The sequence below is a fragment of the Chiloscyllium plagiosum genome, unplaced genomic scaffold, assembly GCF_037043375.1.
Source record: "Chiloscyllium plagiosum isolate Xiang-an unplaced genomic scaffold, Cpla_swu_hap1 HiC_scaffold_10, whole genome shotgun sequence".
Lineage (NCBI taxonomy): Eukaryota > Metazoa > Chordata > Chondrichthyes > Orectolobiformes > Hemiscylliidae > Chiloscyllium > Chiloscyllium plagiosum.
The window spans coordinates 32,280,943-32,299,447 of NW_028270148.1; the positions used below are offsets into that span (position 1 = coordinate 32,280,943).

The 18,505-nt window shown below is 39.9% G+C and overlaps 1 long non-coding RNA gene across 5 annotated transcripts in view; it reads left to right on the forward strand.

The window, feature by feature from the left end:
* The window catches only part of LOC122548002 (uncharacterized), a 116,464-nt gene that overhangs the window by 21,283 nt on the left and 76,676 nt on the right, over window positions 1-18,505 (forward strand). For all 5 annotated transcript variants that reach the window (XR_015758378.1, XR_015758377.1, XR_015758379.1 and 2 more), the window contains one exon: window positions 13,358-13,448. This is a non-coding gene — a long non-coding RNA (uncharacterized LOC122548002). The remainder of the gene's footprint in view (window positions 1-13,357; window positions 13,449-18,505) is intronic.

Here is an 18,505-nt window from a genome sequence, read left to right on the forward strand (position 1 = left end):
ACCTTGGGGGCAGTGACCACAATATGATAGAATTCACCTTGAGAGGGAGAAGCTGAAATTAGACATAATGGTATTACAATTAAGTACAGGTAACTGCAAATATATGAGGGAGGAGGTGGTGAGAGTTGATTAAAGTTTTAGTTTTGCTGGAAAGATGGAGGAAAGCTTTGCAGGAGTTTCTGGGTAATTCAAAAGGCACAGCAGAAATTCATCCCAAAGAAGAAGAAACATACTAAAAGAAGGATGAGACAACCTGGCTAATGAAAGAAGTCAGGAACAACATAAAAGCAAAAGCATACAATGAGGTGAAGTTTAGTGGGAAGCCAGAGGATTCATAAACCTTTAAAAGTCAGCAGAAGACAACTAAAAAGACCATGAGGGGTGAGAAGGTGAATTATGAGGTAAGCTAGTGATATAAAAGAAGATTGAAAGAATTTTTTTAGATATATAAAAGGCAAAGGAGATCAAGTGTGGACATTGGACACCTGGAAAATGAGGCTGGAGAAGTAGTAATGGGGAACAAAGAAATGGCAAAGGAACTGAAGAGATACTTTGCATCAGTCTTCACAGTGGAAGACACAAGCAGCATAAGAACATTTCATGAGAGTCAGGGGACAGAGGTACTATAGTGGTCATCATTAAGGAGTAGGTGCTCAGGGTCTGAAGAAGAACCTTCCCCAGACTACGTGCACCCTCCAGATTCCAATTCAACACCTTCGCCACCCTTCAGCAGACCTGACACCTCCTATCCTCGTTCGGCTGTACCAGACCTGAGAGCACCCGCCATCTCCCTGCTGAAGTTCAAGTCCCATCTATTCCGGAGGTGTGTAATTACACCTCTGAACAGGTTCTTTAGAAAAATATCTATATTCAATGGCCCACGCTCCAGTGCTATCTGGGGAAAATAATTCTAAAGACTCATGATTCTCTGAAATTCATCCTAATTTCCCTCATACGAGATATCCCTTATTTTTGAACTGTCACCCTTAGTTTTAGTTTCCCACGAGGGGAAACATCCTCTCAGCATTTACCCTATCAATCCTCCTCAGAATCTTATTTTATTCGATAAGATCATGTCTCGTTCTTCCAAATTCCAATGAGTACAGGGCTAATCTACTAACCTCGTATATTAGCTCCTTCATTTCAGGAATCAGGCCAGTGAACCTTCTCTCAACTGCTTCTAATGTAAGATTTTCCTCCTTAAGTAAGGAGACCAAAACTATCCAAAATTCTCAGGGTGTGGTCTCACCAATGCACTGAACAGTTATAGCAAGGCTTCTATACTTTTCTACTTCATCCCCTTTGCAATACAGGCCAACATTTTCCTTCCTGACTACTTGTTCCTGCATGTTGATGTATTGTGATTTTACAGGACATCGAGATCCCTCTCCTGCAGCATTCTGCTGTCTCTCTGCATTTAAATACAGTAATATTTGGCTTTTGCATTATTTTAGCCAAACTGGACAATCTTAAATTTTGTCATATTATGTCTCTCAGCTGAATTTTGTGCACTCAGTTAACTTACCTGTATCCCTTTGCAGATTCTAAGTATTCTCCTCACAACTTGTCTTCTGACCCAGCTTTGTATCACCAGCAAATTTTTCTATATGGCAGTTGGTCCCTTCATCCAAGTCATTAATGTCGACTGTAAATAGTTGAAGCCCGAGCACTGAACCACAGTCGTTTTCTATCAGTTAGTTTGCGAAACTAAACAGAATTCATTATGTCAACTCTTTGTTTTCTATTCATCAGTCAATCATCTATCAGAAGAAGCTATTCCATCCAAAACACCATAATATAGCACAGTTTCAAATGTCTTTTGGAAATCCACATAGGCTATATATATTGACTTCCGTTTATTCACTTTGCTTGGTACACCCTTGAAATAACTCCACAGAAGTCATTATTCCATCATCAAGTCACCCTTTATTTCACATGTGGAGAGTCCTTGACACTGATCAAGCTCCCTCAGAGCCAGCTCTCAGATTGAACAAGATGTTTGACATACCTGTTTTTTTTTCTTTTTTTTCTTTTTTTTGTGTTCAGGACATCAGACACTCCTGTTTTTTTTAGTGCTTGTTTTTCCCCCGCACTCATGTTTGTGACACGGGGAAAGACACAAGATGCACAAATCTTTATTCAGTTTCCACCACCAGGAAGAAAAGAAACACCCAAGTGACACACCTGTTTTTATCTGTCAGCCAGCGTTCCCTGACTGGACCAGATTAACAGCTCCAATCAGCGAAGTCATTTTCTGGCTGAACTCATTACAATCACTACAACCTCCAAAGAAAAGATACGTTTGTCAAACACAATTTCTCTTTCACAAAACAATGTTGACTCAGCCTAGCCATTACCTCCTTAATACTTCTATCATTTTCCGATTTAAAAATGTTAGGTTAATTGGCTATAGTTTCTTGTTTTTTTTTTGTCTTGTGATTCCTTGATACACTTGCAGTTTTCCAATTTTCTGGGACCTGTCCAGAATCCAGGGAAATTTAGAAGATTAAGACCAATGTATCAACTATACCTGCAGCTATTTCTTTTAAGACCCTGGGACAAAGGATAAGGATCAGGTCCAAGGGATTTTCTGGCCTTCGTCCTATTTGTTTTTGGAGTATTTTTACTCCTGTGATTATAATTGGTTTAAGTTCCTTTTTTTGTCTCTGATTGTTTCTATGATTCTTGACAGATATACTTGTTAACAAATAATTGTTCAAAAGCTCTATCATTTCCTTACTTCTCATTATTAATTCCATAAACTCATCCTCTAAAGGATCAATCATCATTTAGTTACTCTTTTTTTATATTTGCAGAAGCTTTTACTGTCTCTTTTTTATATTTCTTACTAGTTTGCTCTTAGCCTCCCATTTCTCCCACTTTGATTTTAAGTTTTAGTCATCCTTTACTAGTTTCAAAATTTCTCCCAATCATCTGAGCTATCCCTAATGTTTACAGTATTGTCTACCATTTCTTTCAATTTACTACCATTTTATCCATACATTTCTTTTTTGGTTCAGAGATTTTTAATCAATCTGTTCAGACATGTTGTGACACACCTTAGAGCAGGTGAGACTTGAATCCACACCTTTATGGCTCAGATATAGGGGGACTACCAGTAGACCACACAAACCCTCTATTTTTAAATTGCTCATGGTTTGTAAAGTTACATTCTTTGGCTTCAATTGAGCAGAGGGAGGGGAGTCTAGTTTAACAGCTACAGTTACAAGAGATTGCTGATTGAGATAACAAATCAAACTGACATCACAGGAAAGTGGTGTATGCATTGGTTCAGGATGTTAATAAGTGTTTTTTTTTGGAAGAAGTAATTAATTGAGAAAGAACAGGAATAAATGAAAGACCAATATAATAAAGTAATCTAAGTAAGCAAAATAGCATGAGGGAACAAAAACAAATATTGCTGGAGAAACTGAGCAGGTCTGGAAGCATCTGTGGGAAGAAGGCAGTGTTAACGTTTCAAGTCTGGTTACTCTGCATCAGAACTCCATCAGCATAAAGGATAAGTTAATTGCCATCTTACATAAGCAAAGTTTATTTTAGAAAAGGGAGTACATAAGGGGCATAAAGGAAGTCAAGGCTGCAGAAATCGCACTGTGATATGATATCCTGTACAATGTAACAAATCATTAAAGCTTCAGTTATCGCAGGTGACCACATAGAAACATAAGGAACTCTACAGAAAGAGGCCTTTCAGCCCATCGAATCTGCAGTGTTCCTTTAAAAAGCATCCCACTCAAATCTAGCCTCCCACACTATCCCAGTAACAACGCATTTACCATGGCTGATCCAATCTAATCTGCACATCTCCGGACACTACGGGTTAATTTTGCATAGCCAGTTCATCTAACCTGCGCTGCTTTGGGTTGTGGGAGGAAACCAGACCACTCAGCAGAAACAGAGAGAATATACAAACTCCACATAGTCACCCAAGGGTGGAATCAAACCTGGGTCTTTGGCACTATGAGACAGCAGTGCTGGCCACCTGAGCTACTGTGCCGCCCCAGGCAGTCCCATCAATGAAACCACCAATAGAATCAGTTTGAATGAATATTGGAGAGAAACAAGATTGTGTCATTGAATTAGCCATCTTCTCCATATTCCTCTCTGCAATACGTACTTCACCTCCAGCAAATTACTCACATTCATGAAAATAATTGACTAAACAAATGGGAAAACTATTCAACCCTATACTTGCTTCAACTCAAAGCTAATATCATCCCAATCTCAGTATGCAGAAGGCATTTCTGTGTGTGCCGGCTGAGAAACTGAGCTCCAATCATTGTTGACTCATTCTTTGAATCACAAGAGAACCTAAGCCTTTCAGTAAAAGTCTGTAAAACCAAACCCTTTTACAGCGATCTCCTAAAACACATCTCAAATTGATTTAGGATCAGTGGCAAAATCCTGGAAAATGTGGACCATTCTCCATACTTCAGGAACTTCCTTTCAACAAAGACAAACATTGTTGACAAAATTTATTGTAGTCAACTTTTACAGCCTTTGGGACTGTAAATGCCAGAAATCAGAAACAAAACAGAAATTGCTAGAAAAACTCAGCACATCTGGCAGCATCTGTGGAGAAAAAGCAGAATGAACTTTTTGGGTTCAGTGAGCTTACTTCAGGGTTTTCGAGCATTGTCTGTTTGCTTAGTCTTTGTCTAACTGAAGCAAATAGTATTTGAGGATCAGGATCGCAAATGCGAGGCTAAGGTAATGGTTGAACAGATAGTTGTCATCCCCACTCACTGCTTCAGAGTCTTGGACAAACTACAGAATGCACAGCAAAGTACAGAAAGGTACTATACAGTACATTAGCAGTATCCTATCTGAAGCCACAATGCCGAACATCAAGGCACTAATTATTCAAAATCAACTCTGCCAAGTGGAACATCTTGTTTGTCTGCCTGAAATCTATCTCCGGTAGCAAGTTCTACTCTAAACCTAATCACAGTGAGAAACTTGCAGGAGAACCACATAAACATTTTAGGTATGTTCTCATAGGATTGCTGAGGATGTCAAACATCTGGACTAGCTCTTGAGAGCCCTATGCTGATGCTAATTGCTGTGCACAGAACCTTAGAGTTGACCGACCAAAGTGGAAAAGGTCCATTTAAGAAGGTTCTGAATACATTGTCTTTTTTGGGGAGGTGTGCTGGAGCAAAGTCAAGCCTTCAATCAACTTGTCTACCTGACCCTTCAAACCCCTCTCTAAACATAAACATGCACAAAATTTAGCAGAGTCTGCAGATTGTGCTTGGAGTTACCATCCATCTCAAAACCCCAGCATAAGAAGAGCATTATATCCTTGTTTTGAGTTGGCTTCATAATTATGTGTTGATTATGGGTCAGTTTCAGCTTAATGTTGACATGCTCGTTTCTGAGTTAAAATTATGCATTGGAGTGCATAACCCAGAAATATATACATCAATGTAGTATTAGCAGACTTCCAGAGGGGAGCCTGTCACATAAAAAAAAAGACTCCTTCGCCTCTTAGATGAATGTAAAATATTCCATGGCACCAAGAAGAATAGGGATGACTTCCAGAATTCCAGCCAATATTTAACTCTGAATTAACAGTACAAAATAAATAATCTGATTATTTATTTTCCGAAGCAGAGTTATATTGGACTCAAAGCATTAACTTTGTTTCTCTGTCCATAGCTGCTGCCACACCTGCTGAGTTACCTCCAGCATTTTTAGTTTTTATTTCAGGTACCTAGAATCCATAGTAATTTGTTTCTATTTATCTCGCGGTTATTTATCTTATTGGTATTTGATGGGATTTACTTTACGTAAACTGGCTACCATGTTTGCCTATTTCTCACCACACTTGAACAGTAGTTACTTGGCTGTAAAGTGCTTTGAACTATCGTTACGTGAAACACGCTTACTTCCTAGTTTGTATAAGAATGAATCACTAGATGGCACTCTAAATGCAATTGTGACCACTTCAAACCTGAATAATAGTTGTTATCCTGTGAGAGCAATACCATGACGTATTATAATAGGCTTTCATTACCACTAGTATTTTCACCCATTTGTTCAGGAATGAATTTGCTGGCCATAATGACAGAATGCTGAAGTCAAATTGGTTTAGAATTTGAACAGGATTTTAATTTTTTTTTAAAGAGAATGTATTCTAATTTTTATATTGCAGTACTGCCTTGAGAGGCAGCATTGTAATATTAGCAACATGACTAGCTGACAGAAAACAGCGTATGCAGAAATAAGTCTTTCGGTTAACAGGATGTGACTAGCAGAGTCCCACAGAGCTCTGTGCTAGGGCACCAGTTTTCTTTTACAATTTATGACAATGACTTGGCTTGGTAACTAAATTTAAAGATGGCATAGATATAAATAGGAAATTATGTTGTGAAGGTGACACAAGAAGTTTGCAGATGGATATACATAGGTTGAATGATCTAGCAGATTGAATATAATGAAGGAAAATGTGAAGTTGTTTACTTTGGCAAGAAGAATAAAGAAGCCATATATTACTCAAACAGAGGTTAGGTGCAGCATATTCAAGTGCAGAGGGATCTAGGTGTTTTCGTGATGGATTACAAAACATTAGTATGCAAGTACTGCAAATAATTAATGGAATATGATCTTTTATTATGAGAAGAATTGAAGATAAAAGTAAAAATGCCATGCTGCAGTTATACAAGGCATTGGTTATACAGTGCACAGTTTTGGTTCCTTATTTAAGGAAGGATATAATGTGTTTGGAGGCGATTCACTTGATACATGGAAAGTGTGGTTGTCTTATGAGGGTTGGTTGGACAGGCTGGGCTTGTTTACACTGGAGTTTTGAAATGTGAGGATGACCTGATTGAAGCTTTGGAACAATCTTGACAAGATGGACGTGGAAAGATGTTTCCTCCCTTAGTGAGTCCAGAACTAGCGGACACTATTTAAAACTGGAGATCACCCTTTTAGGACAGGTATGAAGAAAAAATATTTTTTCAGAGGATGTACAACTTTGGAATGCTTTGCCTTAAGGGGTGTTAAGGATAGGGTCATTAAAAATTTTAAGGCAGAAGTAGACAGATTCTTGTTAGGTACATGAATCAAAGGTTACCAGGGTAACAGGCATTCTGTTGTGATATTTTGCTGTTTCTGTCCATCTGACCTCCAGTCACACATCAGATTTTTTTTAAACTGGGCCTCAATACTGAAGCCCCAGTCTCTTAATTATTTTTGCGACACAATCATTGATGCTTTGGGCCACCCAGAGTGATGCTTTCTGTCATAGCCTAACTCCAGAATTGCTGATTGTTGCTTTTGCTTCTAATAGCTTCCAGTGATTGACCCTTCTCATGATCAGAACAGACATCATATGTGACCATATACAAATCTTTTTCCATTATGGAAACACTTCATAGAAGTTTCAGCTTCTTTAGTATACTTGTGAAAATTGTGTCACATTTGTCAAGATTGAGAAAACTGTTTGGTTACCTTGGTTGTAATTAAAAGGAAAAGGAGTTTATTAAAACCTAAATTAACACTTTTAGTCTCTACATTGAAGTACAGAAAATGTCAAAACATATTTTTAAACATTCTATTTTATCACTGTCTTTCCATTATTTTGGTTATTTGCTGATTTTAATTATACTTATTGATGGTAAATTTTTGAATAATAGAAAATATTAATGGGTATGTTCACGATGAAAGTGAATAGAACTCTATAACTAACTTTATAAATGTTGTGGTTCTGTTCGCCGAGCTGGAAGTTTTTGTTGCAAATGTTTCGTCCCCTGTCTAGGCGACATCATCAGTGCTTGGGAGCCTCCTGCGAAGCGCTTCTTTGATGTTTCCTCCGGTGTTTATAGTGGTCTGTCCCTGCCGCTTCCGGTTGTCAGTTTCAGCTGTCCGCTGTAGTGGTTGGTATATTGGGTCCAGGTCGATGTGTTTGTTGATGGAGTTTGTGGATGAATGCCATGCCTCTAGGAATTCCCTGGCTATTCTCTGTCTGGCTTGCCCTATGATAGTGGTGTTGTCCCAGTCGAATTTATGTTGTTTGTTGTCTGCGTGTGTGGCTACTAAGGATAGCTGGTCGTGTCGTTTCGTGACTAGTTGATGTTCATGTATGCGGATAGTTAGCTGTCTTCCTATATAGTTCTGACAGCCAGACTACTGCGACCCCTAGGACTCATAACGGAACACAAACCAACAGCCACACTCAGACAACAACTCACCAGAACGAAGGACCCGATACCCAACATGAGCAAAACTAATGTAGTGTACAAAATACCATGCAAGGACTGCACAAAACACTATATAGGACAAACGGGAAGACAGCTAACTATCCGCATGCATGAACATCAACTAGCCATGAAACGACACGACCAGCTATCCTTAGTAGCCACACACGCAGACAACAAGCAACATAAATTCGACTGGGACAACACTACTATCATAGGGCAAGCCAGACAGAGAACAGCCAGGGAATTCCTAGAGGCATGGCATTCATCCACAAACTCCATCAACAAACACATCGACCTGGACCCAATATACCAACCACTACAGCGGACAGCTGAAACTGACAACCGGAAGCGGCAGGGACAGACCACTATAAACACCGGAGGAAACATCAAAGAAGCGCTTCGCAGGAGGCTCCCAAGCACTGATGATGTCGCCTAGCCAGGGGACGAAACGTTTGCAACAAAAACTTCCAGCTCGGCGAACAGAACCACAACAACGAGCACCCGAGCTACAAATCTTCGCACAAACTTTTAACTTTATAAATGTTTGCATAGTATGCCATGTATGATTAATGCTCCATTGCACACAATACCTGTACTCCTAATTCAAATTCAGTCATATGTTTGTGCTAAATGATAACAACTATTGTTACCATAAAGTAAGAATGAAAACAGAAACAGATTCCCTTCAGAAATCAATACTTTATCATTGTTGATCAGATAGAACCAAAAGACACCACCAACCAAGTAAGAAAGGGCAGATATAAGCTATTATATAAAGAAATCCAATAAATTGTCATTATAAATAAAAACTGAAAGAACTGCAGATGCTATAAATCAGAAATAAAAACAAAATTCACTGGAAAAGCCCAGCAGGTCTGGCAGCATCTATGGTGAAAAATCAGAGTTAATGTTTAATGTTGAGTGACCTTCAGAGCTGCTGAGCTTTTCCAGCTATTTCTGTTTTTGTTCAAGGTCATTATCATGTTGTGCATAGGAAAGAAAATAGGAAAACAGAAGGAGAATTGTCATCAGTCCCACAAAGGTAGACAAAAATTACAACTTTCTCATTTTGCTTTTGTAAAAGATCTTGCATTTACATAATGCCATTGACATTCTCAGGATGTAGCAATTAATGATGTTTTGGAATATAGTTGTTTTGTACTTTGGAAGGTCCTGTTTCCATTCCCCACAAATTGATGGTCAAGAAAGGTGAATTCATGACACAGCCAGAAAGATTGAGTATCATCTTGTAAATTCTTCCAACATACGCCAACTTGTAAATCCTTCCAAGATACGCCAACATCAGAGACAGTGAGAGCACGAGAGCTTGTCACCTATCCGGGAAAGCCTTTCATCTATCCAGGTGTTTGTAGCTTGTTATGTTTCACCGTTAACTTGGTGAGAAACAACATTTAAATGTTGCATTTGACCCAGCTGACTGGTCAATTGCAATTAACATAAGACTGTAGAATGAAGGAGCAGGCGTAGGCTATTTGACCTATTGCGTCTGATCGAACATTCAATGAGATCATGGCCGTGTGTTAATCTTCAACGCCACTTACCTGTCTTTTCCCCATAACCTTCAATTCTCTTATAAATATATCTGCGCCAGCCTTGAAAACACTGAACAATCCAGCCTCAACAGTTTTCTGCGGTAAAGAATTGCACAGATTCACAAAGCACTGAGAAAAGGAACTCCTCCTCATCTCCTTCTTAAATGGGTGACACAGAAAGCTAATACTTTGCCTTTTGGTCCAAGCCTCTCCCTCAATCGAAAACAACTCCTGTCAAGACCCTTAAGAATCTTATGTGTTTCAGTAGTTTATGCATTGTTCTTCTAAATTCCAGTGAGTACAGGCCCAACCTACTCAACCTCCACTTATTAAAAAATTCCTCTTGGGAACAACCTAGTGAACTTTGTCTGGACTTCCTCTAAAGTCAGTTTGACTTTCCTTAGATAAGTGGACCAGTATATTCACAGTATTCTAGGTGTGATCTGACTAATACCTTGTATAGTTTTGGCAAGATTTCCCTATTTTTATATTCCATTCCCTTTGAAATAAAAGCCAATATTCCATTTGCGTTCTCTTTTACTCACTGAACTTGTACACCATCCTTTTGTGATTAATTCATGAGGAGCCCTAACTTTCTCAGTGCTGCAGCTTTCTGCAGTCTTTCTCCATTTAAATGATAACCACCTCCATTATTCTTCCTGCCGAAGTTCATTTTCTCAATTTATATTCAATCTGCCAATGTTTTGCCCACTTACTTAAAATGTCTATATCTATCTGTGGATTTTGTCTCATACCCATCAGCTCCCCTCCACCTGTTTTTGTTTCATCTGCAAACTTGGTAATAATGCATTCACTTACACCATCAATGTCATCACTACATATCACAAATAATTACAGCCACAGCATTGATCCCTATGGCACATTACTAGTTGTAGGTTGCCTTAGAAAATAATGTAAGCAATCCTTTCTCAAAAAATAAATTTTGATAACTATGAGGAAATTTGATGCTTCTTATGTTCACTTCCAGACATATTTCTTTCTCATTGATAGCAGTAACCATGAGACACTTCTAAAGTCTAACATTATTCTTCAGCAGTCTCATTGGGAACTTTATTGTTTGCACAGCAAATAGCTTCCTGATCCTTGATATTTGTATTACCTTGTTCATGGTAATCATGTCCACTCACTCACTCACTCACATCTCCCTTCCCACATTTCTCTCCCTCACCCTCCAATACTCACATCATTCTCCCCAGACTCTGCCCTGAGTTTCTCCCATCACTCACATCCCCTTCCCATCACTCACTCACTCATCTTTCTTCCCAGTCACTCATCCCACCTAATCACTGAGTCACATTCCCCACCCCCACCAATTACTCACATTTCCTCCTCCTCAGGCAATCTCTTATTTGTGCTACCAAACGGTGTTTCAGATGAGTCTACCATCTGGCAATTACAGAACGAGCATAGTTAGCTTTTATTGTAATTTTAATTCCCCACCTTGTCACTACTCTGTTCCCTCAGTTATTGGCCTTTTGCAGTGTTTAACATCTCATCTTTCATAGAGTCTTTACAACATAGTACGAGGCCCTTCAACCCATTGTGTCCACAGCTATCAAACATCCATCAATTCTAATTCCATTTCCGGCAATTGGCTAGTAGCCTTGCACACTGTTGTGTTTCAACTGTTCATCTAAATTTTTCCTAAATGTTTTGAGTGTTCCTGCCTCTACATCTTTTTAGACAAGAAGGAGGCTGGGAAACACAGCAAGTCAGGCAGCACCAGGAGGTGAAGAAGTTAACATTTTGGGTATAACCCTTCTTCCTGAAGAAGAGTTATACTCGAAACATCAACTTCTCCACCTCCTGATGCTGCCTGGCTTGCTGTGATTTCCAGCCTTCTGCTTGTCTACTTTAGATTCTAGCATCTGCGGTTTTTTGTCCCTACCATCCTTTTTAAGCAGTGAGTACCAGATACCCACAACCCTCTGCATGAAAAGGATTTCCACAAATCCTCTCTAAACCTCTTGCTTCTTACCTTAAAACTGTGCCCTGGTTACTAACCGTGGTACTTTGGGAAAAGTTTCTCCCTATCTACACTATCTATACCCACCAAAACTTTGAAACCTCAATCAGATCTTTCCCTCAGTCTTCTCTGGTCTAAAGAAGACAATCCAGCCCAACTAGTCTCTCTTCATAGCTGAATCACTGTAGCTCAGGTAGCATCCTGGTGAATCTTTTCTGCATCCTATAGAACAGTCACCAGAACTCCAACTGTGGCCTAACTAACATTATATATAACTGTCATAACCTCCTTGCTCTTGTATTTAATGCCATGATTAATAAAGGCAATTATCACGTACGTCTTCATAACCAGCTTATGTACCTATCCTGCTGCCTTCAAGATCACTTCCTTCAACACCTTTTGCAAATGTTAGTTTCAAGAACCAACCACATATAGGACTTTCTGTTTGGACATGGCTTTGGACATTTGGGATCCCATTACCTTGAGTCTACCTTTAGTAAGCTGGTGGGCTCTCCAAATGGCACAGTGGTGTGTTCTGATAGTGGGAAAGTCCTATTTTCTTTGAAAAATAGTCCTTATTGTTTTCTATGGTGCATTATTAGCTGCCTGCTTGTTGGAGAATACTGCTGACTTTTCTAGGCATGTTCCCCGATGGTGGAAATACATTACAGAATTATTCTGATACCATTCCACCCTGCTTGTCTGGGCTCCAATCCCCTGCTGTAATCTAACTCTGTGGTGCTCAGAAAAGTTAGCTGTTCAACTCTGTTTCTGTCTCCAAATATGCTGCCGAACCTGCGAAGTATATACACAATTTATGCTTTTATTTCAACTTTCTAGTATCCATAGCATTTTGCTTTAGTTTTGTGTTGTTGTATGGTCATTCATAAGTTTGGACTAACAAAATGTGATTAGTAAACTGTCACAATACAGACTTATTAGCAAAATGAAAGGCCATGGCTTTAATGCGACAATGACATTATGAATACAAACTTGGCTAAGAAGTAGAGAGCAGGAATTAGTGGGCAACAGTTGTTTTTCAAATTGGAGGGAAGCATACTGTCATGTCCCCTAAAGAGCACTATTAGGACTACTGCTTTTTTGATTTGTTTGATCAACATGACTTGGGTACAGAGAACATAATTTCATAAGTTGCAGATGATAGAAAACTTGAAAATCTAGTAAAAATATGGCATGTAAAATTTAAATGCAGAAAACTGTGAGGATATTCATTTCTGAAGATGAATGAGAATACACAATATAAACAAAATGAATTAATTTTAAAAGGTTTGCAGGAACTCTGAACTTGGAGTTCGAGAACATTGATTCAAACAGAATGAAATTAGAGGAGAAGCGATATGAGTAGACAGCACAAGGGGTTTCAATTTACCACTACTTTCTATGTTATAATTAAAAGGTAATTCCATTGTGCATAGAAAACCTACACGTTCTTACAGTAATGCTCATACCACACAAATTACACACATTTTATTGTCTTCTATGAAGCATCGTAATTGTGTACCATAGCATCCCAGAACAGATAATCCAGTGATGCTGAATGTATTTGTATACTTCTTGCCACATTACAGATTATTTCAAGTGCTATCCTGTAAAACAATGGAGAAGAACAGTACCAGGCATTCACTGAAAACAAAGGATGAAATTACATAACTTAAGACGGTGAGTACTTTATATAGGGTGTATGCTTGTGGATCTATTGAAATATTACTGGAGGAAAATTACTTCTGAATTGTAAATATGCTCTTTATCTCTCAACTGGGTGAAATAAAGCATTGTTGCCTAGACAGACATAAATACAAACGTATCTCTGTAAAACAATTGTTTTATTGTGGCAAGGTGGCCCAGTGTATGATTGATATAATGTGATTATGATAAACAATCATATAGCTTGTTACTTAAGTTGTCTATCTCCTGTCCTCATTTGAAGTTTAGTCCATAAACTTATATCGGATTGGTCCATACTTCTGCGGGATGGCTGGATAGGAGATTCTCTCACCCTACCACATGTCATCAGGCATATTTGAGGGCCTTACAAGGTTGATAATCAACCCTGTTTGACAACATTGTGAACCAATCTTTCATGGGAAGCAAGTCCTTGCATGGGTCTCAAACCCAGAGTCTGCACTACACCACAAGACTTTCTCTCATTTAAATTGTACGGACAGAAGTATCCAGGTTTAATTCTTGAGCTGTTTATTCATATCGCAACATAGAGGTGAGCTCTTCCTGGTCATGCACAGATAGTTAAGAAGGCATATCGGACACTTCCTTTCATCAGTTGTGGCATAGACTGTAAAAGCAAGGAGATAATGGTGGAGTTGCGCAGAGCACTTATTAGGCAACAGCTGGAGTACTCTGTGTAGTTCTAATCACCTCGCTATAGGAAGGATTTGATAACACTAGAGGGGGTACAGAGGTGGTTCACCAGGATATTGCCTGGGATAGAGAAATTGAGCCATAAGGAGAGACGAGATCGGCTTGGATTGTTTTCTTTAGAGCAGAGAATGCTGACAGGGAAATTGACTGAGGTGTATAAGATTATGAGGGGTATGGGCAGGGTGAATAGAGAGCAGCTGTTCCCCTTGGTTGAGCGATCACATACTTTTAGAGTAAGTGGCAGGAGATTCAGAAAGGATTTGGAAAAACCTTTTTCAATCAGCAGGTGGTGGGATTCTGAAATGCACTGTCTGGAAGGTAGTGGAGGCCAGAAACCTTACAATCTTTAAAAAATATGTGGATGAGCGCTTCAAATATGATTGGGATCAGCGCTTCAAATATGATTGGGATCAGCGCACCTTTAGCCGTCGTTATGTCAATGCAGACTTGATGGGCCAAAGGGTCTTTTCTGCGCTGTATGAATCTATAAATCTATAAGTGCCACTAGGCAATTTAGTCAGACTTTAATCCATCATTTTAAAATCTACTTTATTGGGATGTGAACATTGCTGCCAAGTCCAGTATTTGTTGTCCATCTCTGTCCTGAGAAAAGTTGTGCTGACTTGTCTTATTAAACCATCGAGGTTCATGTGCAGCAGTTGCACCCACAATGCAGTTAGGATGGCAGTTCCAGGTTTTTATTGTGATTGTGAATGAACATTGATATACTTACAATTGAGGATGGTGATTGATGCAGAGGGAATCTTGCAGGGGATTTCCATATTTTTATTGCCCTTCTACCTCTTGGTCATAGAAGTCAAAGATTTGAAAGATGCTGTTGGTGGCTTGAAGAATTGCTGCATTGCATCTTATAGATGGTAAATGCTACACCCACTGGTTGCTAGTGGCAGAGAGAATGAATGTTTAAGTTGGTGGATAGGATGCCAATCAAGTGAGCTGCTTTGTCTGAGATGATGTCAGCTTCACAAGTGTTGTTGGATCTATAGTCATCCAGGTAAGTGGAGAATATTCAATCACTGATAGCATAGTTTCCACTTATCATCCAAAACATGAATGTTGTCTAGATCTTGCAGTATGTGAGCAATAACTACTGAAGTGTCTACAGAATCTTGAATGACGCTGAATACTGCATTCATCAGCCAACACTCCTACTTCTGATTTTAAGATAAAGGGAAAGTCATCAATGAAGCAGCTGAAAATACTTGGGCCTACAATATTGCTACCGAGTGAAAAAGTCTTTTCTCACATCACATCAGAGAGTTTTTCCAGGGCACTTTGACACTACAGTTGGTCAATTTTGCTTTCATGTCAAAGGTAGTCAATCTAATTTCTAGAATTGTCTGCCCATGTTTGAATCAAGGCTGTAATGAGCCCTGGAATTCCCAAACTGAGTATTGGTGAAACAGAGCTGTAGCAATATAGCATTTTCACTGACATCTCCTGAGTTGGATTTGTCTTGCTTTTTATGGAGACGTAATTAGAGTCATAGAGATGTACAGCATGGAAATAGACCCTTCGGTCCAACCCGTCCATGCCGACCAGATATCCCAACCCAATCTAGTCCCACCTGCTAGGACTCAGCCCATATCCCTCCAAACCCTTCCTATTCATATACCCATCCAAATACCTCATTAAATGTTACAATTGTACCAGCCTCCACCTCTTTCTCTGGCAGCTCATTCCATCCACGTACCACCCTCTGTGTGAAAAAGTTGCCCCGTAGGTCTCTTTTATATCTTTCCCCTCTCACCCTAAACCTATACCCTCTAGTTCTGGACTCCCTGACCCCAGGGGAATGCCCCTCATATTTTTGTAAACCTGTATAAGGTCACCCCTCAGCCTCCGATGCTCCAGGGCAAAAAGCCCTAGCCTCTTCAGCCTCTCCCTATAGCTCAAACCCTTCAATCCTGGCAACATCCTTGTAAATCTTTTCTGAACCCTTTCAAGTTTCACAACATCTTTCCGATAGGAAGGAGACCAGAATTGCACGCAATATTTCAACAGTGGCCTAACCAATGTCCTGTACAGCCGCAACATGACCTCCCAACTCCTGTACTCAATACTCTGACCAATAAAGGAAAGCATACCAAATGCCTTCTTCGCTATCCTATCTACCTGCGACTCCACTTTCAAGGAGCTATGAACCTGCATTCCAAGGTCTCTTTGTTCAGCAACATTCCTAAGCAATATTTCATATGATGCTGTAGCTGAACTGAAAAAGGCCTGGCTAGGTGTGTGGTTAGTTCTCAAGCAGAAGTATTCCATACTACAACCAGGATTTTTTCCTGGCCTATAGCCTCTGTTTTATCTATAATGTCTCAGCATCTTGCAATGTTGGATTAGTGAGTACACAGTGGGGTGTCATTGTCAAAAGAGATTAGCCAAAACTCTGGCATCCATCCATCTTAGGAGATAATGGACTGCACTAGGATGTCACTTCTATATTAAACATTATCAGTTGTGGCTGTCTTGATAAGAGCACCATCAGATCAGCTACGTGTCTAGCCAGAAGGGCCTCCATCCCTAAATGTGCATTTTTCTGTGACTACAGCAAGGATATCGTGCACATCTGAGCCAGGAATCCCAAGAATCCTTCCTTCTTCAGCAGTCCCATCTACCAATGGTTGTCCTCTCCATTGAACAGCCTAAGCTGCTGTCTCCTGGGAGACACTGGGGACTGAAGATCTAGCTGCTTACTTCAGAGAGAAACCCTATCATGAAGACACAGGGAAGCTATAACAGAAGCGATCTCAACACCAGCAACACTTGTTCAAGATTCTGGTGACATAACAGGTCTAGATGCTCCCTTCAATATGCCCCTACATTTGTCCCCAGGATTGTGCTGTCCTGTGTTCTTTATAACATGATGCTGCAGTGTGTTCAGGTGTCCAACAGCAGAAGTATGTAAGAGCTAATCAAGCATGCTGGGAATTTTGGTCAAACTAGCTTAAACTCTGACCTGGCTAAAACTGCAACCAGGACATTTTTTTAAATAGAATCCCTACAGTGTGGAAATAGGCCCACACCAACCCTCTGAAGAGTATCCCACCAAACTCATTCCCCTACCCTATTACGCCACATTAACCCCTAACTAGCACATCCCTGAACTCTATGGGCAATTTAGCATGGCCAATTCACCTAACCGGCACATCTTTGGATGATGGAATGAAACCGGAGCGCCCAGAGGAAACCCACACAGACACAGGGAGAACATGCAAACTCCACACAGACAGTCACCCAAGGCTGGAATCGAACCCAGGTCCCTGGCATTGTGAGGCAGCAGTGCTAACCACTGTGCCACCCCAAACATTTTGTGACCTGTTTCATAAGCTGTGGCCTATGGTTTCATGTATTGACTAAATAAGATTTTATGATTGTCTCAAGACATACTTACACTATATCATCTTACATGGAGCACAGAATGTTTACATCTTGGTGTAAACATTTGAGAGTTGTTTACCAGTAAACTCCATTGGCTTGGATCAAACATTGTGATCAGGGTTGGTCAATTCATTGACTGGTGCCAGAGAAATTTCTGGAAAATGCTGACATTTTGTGATAAAAGCTAGCAGAACAAAGGATTTCTTAGGAATAGCCTTTGACTCCGTAAATTTAACCTTAAAAAGGAGTCTAAAAATTTGACTATTACTCGAGTATAAACGGTACGTTGATATAAGGCAAAGTGAAGGTAAATGAAGTGAGTTAAAATTGAAGTTAACTTAGATAAAAGAAGGAAACCTAGCAACAAATTAATGTTTTATACTGAATATTGATACGTAAAGGGTTAAAATAAAGAAGGGCTTTCTTTAAATTCTGAGTTGGTTCCCTGCCTTTTGTGTCACATAAGAGAAGAAAGCTCATGGAGTCATAGAGATGTACAGCATGGAAACCGACCCTTCGATCCAACCCATTCATGCTGACCAGATATCCTAACCCAATCGAGTCCCACCTGCCAGCACCCGGCCCATATGCTGTGTGAAAGGTTTGAGTACTGCTTTCAGGCAACTGCAGAGAGGACTGGAGCTTGTACAAGAGCAAGATGGAGAGCACCTGACATCCTCCTCAGAAGCTGGAATTTGAGTTGCCACTGATGCCTACGAGGAGAAACTTGCAACACACTCATCCAGGCACACTTTGCTTCAAAGATGTGCTGACAACAATCTAACCATTCCATTAGGAACCTTGTATCACCCCACCGTGAAACCTACTTCCTTCTTGCAGTCAACGAGCCAACCATCACAAAGGCTTTTCTTTTCATCTCACCTGATCGTTCTATTCGCAGAAGGAAGGTAACCAGGGTGAATGGGGAATGGAACAAA